Source organism: Durio zibethinus, chromosome 22 (assembly GCF_047325235.1).
Source record: "Durio zibethinus cultivar Kanyao isolate XHJ-2024 chromosome 22, ASM4732523v1, whole genome shotgun sequence".
Taxonomy (NCBI): Eukaryota; Viridiplantae; Streptophyta; class Magnoliopsida; order Malvales; family Malvaceae; genus Durio; species Durio zibethinus.
In genome coordinates, this window is record NC_143183.1 from 3,246,957 (window position 1) to 3,259,709 (window position 12,753).

At 29.9% G+C, this 12,753-nt stretch overlaps 2 pseudogenes across 1 annotated transcript; one reads left to right on the forward strand and one right to left on the reverse strand.

Moving 5' to 3' along the window:
* Positions 1-332: 332 nt before the first annotated feature.
* Positions 333-3,212, forward strand: LOC149512486 (protein FAR1-RELATED SEQUENCE 2-like; annotated as a pseudogene).
* A 601-nt stretch (positions 3,213-3,813) lies between these two features.
* LOC111307758 (calmodulin-like protein 3 pseudogene) lies at positions 3,814-5,143 on the reverse strand (annotated as a pseudogene). Its single transcript, XR_016332056.1, has one exon. The product of XR_016332056.1 is annotated as a calmodulin-like protein 3 pseudogene (transcript).
* Between the last annotated feature and the right edge of the window lie 7,610 nt (positions 5,144-12,753).

Here is a 12,753-nt window from a genome sequence, read left to right on the forward strand (position 1 = left end):
ACAAAATGTTATAGGTATTCATATTTAAATTTCAGATTTAATAAATGTCAGAAGCAAAATTAAAAAAGTTCAACCATAATTTAATTGAGTGAGCATATTATATATTTTATACAAAAGGAGAGATAATAATCTGCAGATTCGGTTTGAGCTTGTTAAAAACTTTGTAGAATGTTCCGAATCCATGTCTACAACTACGACTATACGTTAATCGTCAGATTTGAACCATTATGCGTCTAAATCTCTCTCTTTCTCAAAAAAACTGTCCCTGAAAACAGAAACTCCAAAGTTACTTCCAAGACAAAAAAAGAACGCAGTTCAAAGATCATAAAAGCAGGAATTTGTTACTAGCTTTTACATTTGCAGGAATAATGGCAGGGACTGCTGGTCCACATGTATTTTCAGATAGTGCTAAAAGCTCAGAGGATGAAACTTCTGTTAACATTGCTGAGCATGAAGGGATGGAACAAGAACTGTTGAAGGGACATAATTTAATGAATGATGAGTTCATTTCGTTAGAACAATCAGGCGATGCTTTGGATTTAGGGACTTTGGAGCCATACACTGGGATGACTTTTCAATCCCTAAATGATGCATGGGATTTTTATTTTGAGTATGCCAAGCACACTGGTTTTACTATACGATCAAATTGAATTCGACACTCGCTAAAGAACATGGCTATAATTAGACGGGATTTTGTTTGTTCTAGAGAAGGTTTTCGAGCACCAAAGCAAACACATAGAAACAGGGTTCTTCCTCAAAGGCCAGTTACAAGAGAATGGTGCAAAGCAATGATAAGGTTGGCTGCCAGGGATGGAGGTAAATGGGTTGTTACCAAATTTGTAGGAGAGCACAACCACAAGCTACTGGCACATTGCAAATCTCCTGGGGAGCTGCCAACTATTAATATGCTCAGCGAAGTGAGTTGCTGATACTTGAAGTGGTCTGCTGAGTTGATTTAACTCATTATTATCATAATTAGGATTTAGATCTTGGTGTGGAACTAAATTACATACTTGCAGAGCCGTCTGATTTGGAATTGATATTTCAAAGCATCAGTACGTGTTATAATTACTCATGAACTCCCTGAAGCAGATTTCAGAAATAACATCCTCAACTAATTGATTGACTTGGTGATTGACGGGCCCCTTCTGTTTATTGTTTTTGCTGATGCCTGAATCTTCTTTCCTTCGAAACCTCTTTTTCTTGGAAAGCTTATGCTGCTAAGGAACTCCATGTGCCTCTCAAGAATTTTGTGAATAACTCTTTGTCAATGGTTCTTGTACATGCAGGTTCTTATAATAAGGTTTGTGTACCTAGGCATTATTGTAAGAGGTTGCATTCCAATGGTGGTCATTTTAGCTATGTAATGGCAGATGGGGAGAAGATCTAGAGACCTATATTGTTTGTCTAGAAAAGGGTTTTTTATGTTCATATGCATTGAGCAGTACCAAGGGAAGTATGCAAACTGTATAAAAGATTCCCCGAATGTTGCCTGTATGCTAGTCCTGTGTTGAATCTCCATCTTTTCCCATTGTTGTTTTTGCATTACATTATGGTCCAAACAATTGTGTCGAAGTTCATATAAGAATTGAAAGAAGAAAGAACCTGTGGAAATGTCATGTTTGGCAACTTGCCTAGGTTTTGTTGTAGTTACTTGCACAGTTTTACACCAGCAGGGTAGTACTAAATTAGGCTTTTGCTCACACTTTACAGGCTCTTATTGCAGTTGACAGTGCAATCGCCCTTAGCTGCTCTAGCCTATGGGGTAGGTCCTGGTGAAGAAGTTGTAGAGACCTCTTAGTAATAATTTGTTGTTGAATTACATAATTTAGTTTTTTCTGCAACTTTGGGCTTTGATGGCATTTCTAAAAGGAATCTGGATGTCTAACCTGAAACTCTTTGCAAATCTTTTGCACAACCTACCCCATCTTCCTCCCCCCACCCAAAAGAATATTCAAAGAAAGTCTAATGTTCGCTATACATTCAGTGATGAAGAAGTGATGTTGACGACCCGAATGCGCTAGCAACATTTGATTTGAGCTGGTTAAGCTCATTCATTTAACTAAATAAACAGGTTCAAGCAAAATTTTTAAACTTATTTAATAGATATCCGTGTTTAAATGCTAGGTTGCTAGGCTTATTAAGAAAGTTTATATGCAGCTCTCTAAGATTTGTTTATGAGCTTAGTCAGATTTGTTTATTAGCTCATTATGTGAACTCATTCGAAACTGATAGTCATAGAAGTAAGAATACTACTTACATGATCCTAAGATGCTTTTGTTTCTTGTTAGCCACTTATTTTGCTCCTTAACTATAAAATACTTAGGTTGATGCTTTTGCAGGAAGAGAAGGATAAGAAAATTCAGGATCTATAAAATGAATTACAGCGTGAAAAAGAACAGTCTGCAGCGTTTCCACAACAACTAGTGATGATTCTTAAAGATATCGAAGAACATGTCGAATTCATGTCAATAAGAGTTGAAGACATTGTTGGCAGCCTGAAAATGGTTGAACTTGATGTGTAACTAGCCACGATTGCCTGCAATTTTTTCATAAGATGGGCTATAACTAGAACTAATTTTGTAACAATAGGATACTGCTAATTTCACTCCTTGGGTTTGACATTCTAAATGGTCTGAGGCTGATGTTGTTGTTGTTCATTAGCATAACACTGCATCTTTGGTATTCCCCCCTCAATGAGTTCAGTTCTATTCAAACAAGTGAAGATGATGAACATGATTGTAACATGTTAATTTCCCTAAATCGAAGACAAGTGGTGTTCTATCAGATCAAAACTGCATACCCTGTTACCCCCTGCTTCTTTCTCCCTCCTCTGCTTTGGTTGTGCGCATGCCCTGCCCTAAAGCATTCAGCTCGCCAGTGAAGATGTAGATTGACTGTTGACATGTTGATTTCTTGAAATCCTCCTTTTTTGCTGCAGTTTCACACACCATTGCTCCCCAGACTCCCAGTATCCTAATAGAAATTTGTCTAATTTAGCAGACATTGCATTGAAGACGAACTATTATAAGTTCTGGTGAGGTCAGGTATTCTTGAAATTTAATATATTTTCTTTTTTGCTCAAACTTTGCTTGTTCTGAAGGTTACCCTTCATCTGTTCATTTTTTTAATTTGACCTTTCACTGCTTACTTTTATCAAAAAGTTTTTGTAGTTTTGATCAGGAACAGGTAAACCAGAATTTTGTTATGGTTAAGAAAAAACTCTTAAACATGGATGCATGGTTTTCTTTAATATTTACTAACGGTTCTTAAATTAACGGACAATCTATATATTTATGTCATATTTAATTTGTATAAAATACGTGTAAAAATGAAAATTAAAAATTATCGTATTAAAATTCATACTAACACATCAAATAAGAAACATAATTTTTATTTTTATCAAATTTATAAACAATTTTTACTAAAATATTAAATTACATATATATATTTTTTATCTTCTTAATATATTTTGTATTTAAAATTGTCAGGTGTTGGACCAATTTTATTTGAACAAGGCGTAGAAGACTGTCATTGGAATTGCACATCAAAGCTGAATGTACCCCACAAGATGGAAATAAGCTACTTTGACTTTGTCATATTAGAATTTTTTTTATAGGTCAAAAGTTTGAACATGTTTTCTTTCCTCTTTTAGAATTTGACCTGGAATTCAGAATTGATTGCAAAAATTTTAATGGAACCAGTCTGGGATTCTCAATGTTGGGTCAGAGTCTAATGTGAGAGAAAAAAAAAAAGGGAAAAATTTGCTCAAGCCCTATCTCTAGCAACTCTGCATCATCAACTAACAAAAAATGAATAACAAAAATTTCTTCTCCTGATCATTTAAGCAAACAAATCATATATCAGTATACACTGGGAAAGAAGAGAAAAAAGATTGACACACATTAAGAAAATGATGACAATGGGGAAATATCAGAGACTGAAACAATAACACCACCTATCCCAAACCAATCTTACAAGCCTGGAAAAATCAAACAAAATGGAAAAACCCAACAACAAAAACACAAACTGTTGTTTTTCGTCTTTGGTGATAAAATTTGTTCCCAACTCTCCCATTGCACCCTCTTTCCCCCTCACTTCTCCAAGTTAGTGATACCATTGATTTTCATGCCATGACATACGTGTGACAATTGGCAGCGATTGATTGGTAGTATCCACACGTACGCGTGCATACACATACACACTATGTTAAACTAATGCAATGCAGCCACAAGGCGAAGCTGGAGATCGTCTTGATTTGTTCAAAATGATCTACAAACCCTTAATAGAACCTTGCCTTGCAAATTAAGTCAGGGCACTAAAATCACCTCCTTTCATCATTTGTTTGAATTCCATGAAATTAACCCTACCATCACCATCCACATCAACCTTTTTTATCATCCTCTTGCAATCCTCGACAGTTTTCCCTTGTTTAAGCCCAAGTGAAACCAAAACAGACCTCAACTCATCAACAGAAATGTAACCATCTCCATTTTGATCAAAAACATCGAAAGCATCTTTCATATCTTCCTCTCCATCCTTATCATCCATAATGGATTGGTACAACTCACCAAACTCATCAATATCAACACAGTTATCGCCATTGGCATCGATCTTTTCAATCATTTGGGTTAACTCTCCATCAGTGATAAAGATACCCATGTTCTCCAATGAGTCATTCAACTCTTCCTTTGTAATCCTCCCATCTCCATTCTTGTCAAACATTTGGAATACCCTTTTTAACTCTGCCCCTTCCATTCTTTTGAGAGGTGATGCCGATGCCAATGCCGGTGCCGGAGATGGATTAGAGGCGTATGTTTTGGTTTCACCACCGGCAGAAACAAGGGCGGTGGTGTGGGAAGGATTAATCCAGGGAGAGGGCAGGAAGGATTTGAGTTTCTTAGGAACCAAATAGTCTAAAACAAGATTGTATAGTAAGAAAATCCTCAAGAAAACAGTTGGCATTGAGTGGCAAAAACAAAAAAACACCAATTCCGAAACAAAGAACTCGAAATTCTATGGTGGGAAGGAAATTTGGGAGGAAAATTTGGAGGAAAATCAGTTGCGAAGTTTGAAGGAGAAGCACACCCTTTTTAGAGACAAGCAATAACGCGTGACATTAATATAATTATTATAACATAAGGTTTTTATAATTGTTTACATTAAATTACTATTTATAATGTTGCTGAAAACGCGTTTTAGTTTTTTTTTTTTTTTTTTGAATTAAAGAATTGGACCGTTGATAACGGGTCTTAGGGAAAAAGAAAATTCAAGAGACGTTGGGACTGGAACGCGCTAATAATAATGGCGCCGGCTAACGATTTGTGACCGTTGGATATTTACTTTTTTCCTCAACGGTTGTTTTCGCGTGATTGGTGGGATGGTGACCCGTGGCAGTTTCTATTTGTCGTTTTGGGTTTGAGGTTTTTGGTATTTTTCTTGAACCGTTGGACGGCCATTTAAAATGACTTGAATTGGTTATGGTGGTCCTAAAGTCAATTTATATATATATATATATATATATATATATATATATATATTTATTCTATTACGGATGTTCAAACTTTTAGTTTAGTAATTAAAATTGTTTGAAAAAAAATCAAAAATTTAATTTCGAATCAAAATTTTTTTTATTTATATTAAAATTTTATTTTTTTGATATAATCACAAAAAATAATTTATTATTCAAAACGAATGATGCATTTTTATTCATAAAAAACTTATATATAAAAGACAGATAATCTATTAATTTACTTATCAGATATTAATTTTAATATGAGAATAATTAAATAATACTTTTATATATAAAAATTTGATAAAAAATTATAAAAAATATATCTAAATAAATCTTTGAATTTTAATAAAAATAAAAACAAGTTTTTGATGTTTTATTATATGAAATTATAACTATTAACTTTTTATTTCATTATAATTGTACCAATTAAATTTTGAAAATTGATGAATAAGATTCAATTATAAAAATTTTTAAAATAGTAAATTTTCAAATATTTCATCTAACTCATCCATATAAATTTAAGCAATTATTTTTTATTACTTATATCATATAACTAAGGAGATTTTAACCAAAAAATTAAAAAATTTAAACCATCAAAATTTTAATTATAATAAAATAAAAGTTCAAAACCTTAATTTTAGATAGATTTATTTTCATTTTTTATTTGAGAATTATAAAAAAAAAAGCTTGAGATAGCAATAAATAAAATTTGTCGCCAAAAATTATGGATAATTATTGAAGTTTAAGATTTATTTTTTTTGTCTTAATTTTTTGTATCTGATAATCACTTTAAATTTTAATTAATTTGAAATTGAATTGAGTTGGATTTCGATAAAAAAAATAAATTCTTTTAAATTTATTTTTTTTATTAATGAGATTTGAAATCGAAATTTTATTTAAAAAAATAAATTTTTTATCATTTAAATCAATAAATATCAATAAATTTGTGATTTATTTGAAAAATACATTAAGAATCCCATAAAGCGTGGACCAGATAACCCAGCCGTGCACGTAATCAATGTTCTACTTGTACATGTTTTCCCACAATTATGTAAAGGATTTATGGATCCAAGGTACAACAAAAGCATAATTGAACCTAATTTTATTTTATTTTTATTTTGTTTTGGGAGATAGAAAATTTAATTTCCAGTTGGCTTTCATAAAAGCTTCACCAAACTTTCTCTTTCATGGGCCACCTCTTCATCATAATTTCTCAAAGATGTTGTTGAGCCGTTGCTTATTTTTGGTCACCACATTTTCTAACTCCTTCAAAAATCATTTTACCTCACTACCAGAAATGGTTGCAATTGTGACCGAAAAAATGTTCGTCATGTTCACATTTCAACCAAATATTTTTTCTTATTATATGTTACATATTCTTATTATAACATTTTTTTATTATAATTTTAAAATTTATTTTTATATATTGCATCTAAAATTTTTTTATATATTATTAATATATTTTATTTATTTTTAAAAAATTATTATTACAAATAATTATTTTATATGAGTATTTGCTTATTATATATTACATGTTCTTATTATAACATTTGTACTTTTTATAATTCACAATTATAAATAACATTTTTTTAACCAAATATTTTTTTATTATATGTTACATGTTCTTATTATAATTTTTTTATTATAATTTTGAATTTTGTTTTTATATATTGCATCTAAAAATCTTTTTTATATATTATTAATATATTTTATATATTTTAAGAAAAAAATTAATATTATAAATATTATTAATCTAAAATAATTATTTTTTGAGTATTTATTTATTATATGTTACATGTTCTTATTATAATTATGAATTTTGTTTTTAAATATTGCACCTAAAATTTTGTTTATATATTATTAATATATTTTTTATATATTAAGAAAAAAAATATTATTATAAAAAATTATTTTATGTGAACATTTGAGAATATTAATTTTTTAAACCTAAACTGATGTTTTAATAAGTCTTTTAATAAAATTAACTGACAAAAAAATTAATGTTTTATTAATTAAAAAGTTTTGAGGTAAAATTTTATTTTTTAAATTAATAAATCTAAATTGAATTATATTTAAAACTAAAAGAGTTGGGTGTATTTTACTCAAATTATAAAATTTTATTATATAAAATATATGGTACCTACCAAAAAAAAAAGGAAAAAAAATTTAATTATGGTTTTATGTTTGTCATCGTTAATTCTTGAACTGCCTTTTGTGGGCTGTAAACAATAAAAATAAGCGGTAGCCAGTGGCTTTCTAGCTTCATGTAGTAATGGAAAACCCACCAAAAAGGAAGGCTGTAAAGTCTGACTACCCCATAGACCTTTGCAATAATAATATCCCACTTGGTACTCACCCACTTTGAGCCAGCTCATATTTTTGTAATTAACTCCTAATTCTACTTAATTAGGGATCTAATAATTCCTGTTATATAAAATATTAATAATTTATATAAAATTATTTATTATAATTTATATTGATATAAAAAATATTAAATATTTAATTTAAAATTAATTACTTATAAGTAAAGAGATCTAATTTAAAAATAAAATTATCAAAAATTAAATATTTATTAGATATAAAATAACACTATTTTAACAAGTCCCTATTATGTATAAATCATTTTGACAAACCTTCATTACGTGTAGATGGATAGGAAAGAAGACATCACTTTAATATATTCCCATAGATAAGTAAAGATACCTAATTTGAATATAAGATTATAAGAAATTGAATATTTATTAGATATGAGATGATATCACTTTAATAAGCTCAATCGCGTGTATGCAGAGATAAAAAAATATACTATTTTAACAAACTTCTATCATGTGTAGGTGATATACTATTTAACATGTCCTTATTATGTATAAACGGATATAAAAGAAACCTATCACGTGACATATTTAAAAAAATAAATAAAAAAATCATAATTTTGATATTATGATAAATATGTAATTTAAACTTGAATGTAAAATTTTAGAAAATTTAATATTTATTGGATGTGAATAATATCACTTTAATAGAAAATACAAAAAAATATATATTTATTTTTATTAAAATTTTAAATTATGTTTATTTTATTTTATTTTTTTATAATATTTATATCATGTCATTATATTATATTTTAAATTATCATATCTATTTATTTATTTAAGAGTTATTAATCACCGATCTACCCTTTTCATTTCATCTAACATCAAAAAGGTGATCTTTTTTTTTTTTTTTTAATTTAAAGAATGTAATGTAAGAGTGAACCAAATTCTTTTGATCCATCTAATCCTGGATTACAGAACGAGAGGTAATCCTAACATCCCATGATTTTTTTTTTAAATTAATATTTTCAAGAATTAATTTTGATTATTAAAATTAAGAATCAATATTCTAATTAAAAAAAAAAAGTCAATATTCTACCAATAAACGACACCGTATTTCAATGATGTAGAAATATTGCAAGTGACCCTTTAATAACTAATTATTAGAAAATTGATACCCTTGAACCTAAGGCTGTAAATGAGCCGAGCCGAGCCGAATAGTGAGAAGCTCGAACTCGAGCTCGACTCACAATTCAGGGTTCAATACTCGACTCGAGCTTGATCGAATTTTATTTTTCAAGCTTGAGCTCGATTCGTAATCGAATTCGAGTTACTCGAGCTCGCTCGATTAAGCTCGATTAATATGTAAAAATAAGCTCGATTCGTATACTCGACAAGAGTTCGATTATTCATGCTCGAACTCGAACTCGAAATATTTTATTAATTAAAATAATAAAAATATATTTAAATATAAAAGTTCGATTAAGCTCGCGAGCTACTTGAGTCAGCTATAAAAATACTCGAATTCGGCTCGATCAATAAATCGAGCTATTCGAACTCGAGCTCGACTCGACAATAATCAAACCGAATTCGAATTTTTTTCGAATCGAATCCGAGTAACTTACGAATACTAATATATCATTTACACCTTTACTTGAAACTATTAGTCAACATAGTTAATTAAGCAAAAAGATGCAGAGTTAGAGTCAACTAATCCACCAACCCTCCAATATTTGTACTTTAGTTTAGCTACTTGAATTGAAAAAGACTTAAATCAAGTTTTTTAAATAAAAATTGTGAAGTTTTTTATTAAAAATAATTAAATTAAAAATTAAAATTGATAAATTGAAAGATATTGTTACATGAATTAAGTGTGTAAAATTTTAAAAAAAATTTAATAAATTTAGATATATATTTTTATATAAATATTTTTAATAAAAAAATTAATAAAATTTTTATCGCTTAAATAAGTATTGATCAAATTTAAATTATAAATAATATTTTTAATTTTTTAACATATTATTAATTTTTATATTAAATTTTATTAATTTATCAATCTAAATTTTTATTAAATTATTTTTAAAAATAAACTTCACAAAATTCACTTAAAAAAACGTCACGTAAGTTTGTTCGCTCGAATCCCATAAACGAAGTAAAAAAAAAAAAAAGAAAATCCCCATCACCTAGGGACGGTAATCAAGCCCGTCCCCGACAGGTTTCGGCCCGACCCGACCTTATAGGGTCGGGTTTTTTTTTTAATTTCGGGTTTCGGGTTGGGGTCGGGTCGGGTAAATTTAGGTAATAGTCGAGATCGGGTCGGGTTCGGGTATGCCTAAAATCCGACCCTACCCGATCCGATATTATTAAAAAATTATTTTTAATTAATTAATTAATTATATATATATTTATATAATGATATTTTTAAATATTTATATTTAAAAAATAATATTTTATATTTTAAAAAATAATATTTTATATTTAAAAAATAATATTTTATTAATTCGGATCAGATCGAATCGGGTATGATTTATATATTATCGGATCGGATCGAGTTCGAGTATTAAAATAATTCGGATCAGATCGAGATCGAATTTGATGAACATAAAATCGGATCGGATTCGGGACGAGTAAAACCCGCTCCGAACCCAACCCGATATCATCCCTACCATCACCCCATAACAATTGTTTAAAGATTGTCACTGTTAAACGTGAGGAAACTGACGGGCTCAGCAGGAAGAAAAAAGAGTTTACTTCCATTTTTGACCTTGCCGGACTAGGCACTGTTTGCCAAATGGTAGAAGATTTTTTTATATACTATTTTGGGATAGTTTCATCTTCTGCAAGTTGTTTTGCTTAATTGCTTACCTTATTATATAATTGGAGATTCCCAATGATTGATTGATTTAGTGAAGTGTTGACGGAAATGCTCCATCCAGAAGAGACAAGTAGAACGTACTGTTAGCCATTGTAATAACAACTAGACATTTCTTTAGCAAACATTTGTGCCTGCAGCTGTCTGATCTGTCTATGAGCTGGTGTCTGGTTGTGTCCTTTGGAGGAAAAACAGCACCCCTTGAATCATGCCTTGGCGCTGCAATTCTGAAGACAAGTCAATGGCCAGCTTTCGTTTATTCCCCTTCATGTGCTTACTTTTTGGCAAGCTAGCAATTAGCAGCACCCATGTTGCCATGTTGCTTAGGGAGATGGTCGGATAATCAGGGACTGTGAGTCTATGACCCTTTTTTCAGATTGTTGAAGATAGGATTGGATTAGAAATCAAATTATAGTGAAGAAAAAATACGAAGTTTAATTTAATTGATTTATATAATTATTTTTAAAAAATAATATTTAATATATTTTAAAATTTAAATATTAACGTTTGTAATTTTTTTTCTTATCTTTGGGTTTGGGTTAGGGCCTAATATGTATCATAAAAAAAATTTATAGAGAAGTGTTGAATGTTGATGTTGAGTTTTGATGTGAGGATATTCTTAAAATGATAAAAAGGGAAAGAGAGCAATTAAGTGTAAATGCAAGAAGTGTTTCTTATGTTTATACTTTGATACGTAAATCAAAGATCAAAATGAAAGAAGTTGAAAGAAAAGAAGAATAAAAGATTGAAGCTAAATAAAACTTGAGATGATAAAATTTGGATTTCTATATTTATAAATAAAAAATAGGAGATTAACGAGGGACAATAATGATATGTTCGAACTAATATGACACTGAATATATCAAGTCGATTTGACATATCAAATCTACTTAAATGTTCAAAATACCTCTGATTGTCTATCAAAAATCTGTAACGAAGAAAAAAATTATTATATCTTTTGGATCACTAAATACCCCAAACAAGAAGAAATGTACCCGATTATTTGGTTTTAATAGTAAGTGCATGTATCTTTAGTGCTCTCGTTAGCAAAACCCTCTATCTATTAAAAGAATGAAAACGCGTGATCCATGATGACTCAATCATTTCGGTTAGCATGAGCAGTATTATACTTGAAATAACTCATTTTCTTAATCAATTCTTGCAGATTTTCTTTTCCAGTCTTGAGTTACAAGGAATTTCCAGGTTTCCATTTTTACTATCAAGTTAACTGCATTTTACTCTGAACATAAACTAATGGTTATGTCTAATGTATGTGAAGCTACATAAATATTTCTACTAGAAAAACCAGTGGCCAAAATTTTGGCAGCTCCCTGAGCTAGACTCGATAATAACCATTTCATATTATATTTCTCAATTCTCATCCCTGGAACTCTGAAATATGAACAATCTTTTGTCCTGCGGGCTGAAGTAATTATCTGCAGCATGCTTTCTGTTGATCTTTGGAATTGACAAGGATGATTTTGATTTTTGAAACAATCTTGGAGAAAGAAGCCAATGTTTCCTGCAGTTCCCGTGGCTTTTTATCTTACTATTGATTTTCGATTATAGACTTGTTCGAATGCTATATGTCAAAGAGGACAGACTGACCTGAGTAAATTATGCATCTGTTGTAAATTCTCAGGGTTGGCATGTAAACATCTGCTGAGGTCTAGATTTAGTAGCAACAATGGAAGCATTTCCATGTTTTGCTCAACTTATTTTGTATTTGCTATCTGATTTTAAAATGAACCTACAGTTAAATGAGGCCAGAGAACAACTAGACCTGAATTTCTTTGTCATTCAAAGTTTATAACTACTATGAAATATTAATAGTTTGAGAAACATGTACATTGGTTGAAACTAAATTGATACAGATAGGAATAGAAACATCAAACATGTGATCCATGATGATTTGATCACAGTGATTAGTATCGACGTCAATGTCATACACGAGACATGAGCATTTTACTGTCTAACATGTGGGAGTTAGTTTGTTTTCTGATGTGAACCAAGTGACTGATCAACAACTTTATCAGGTCATCAATTGGTTTTCA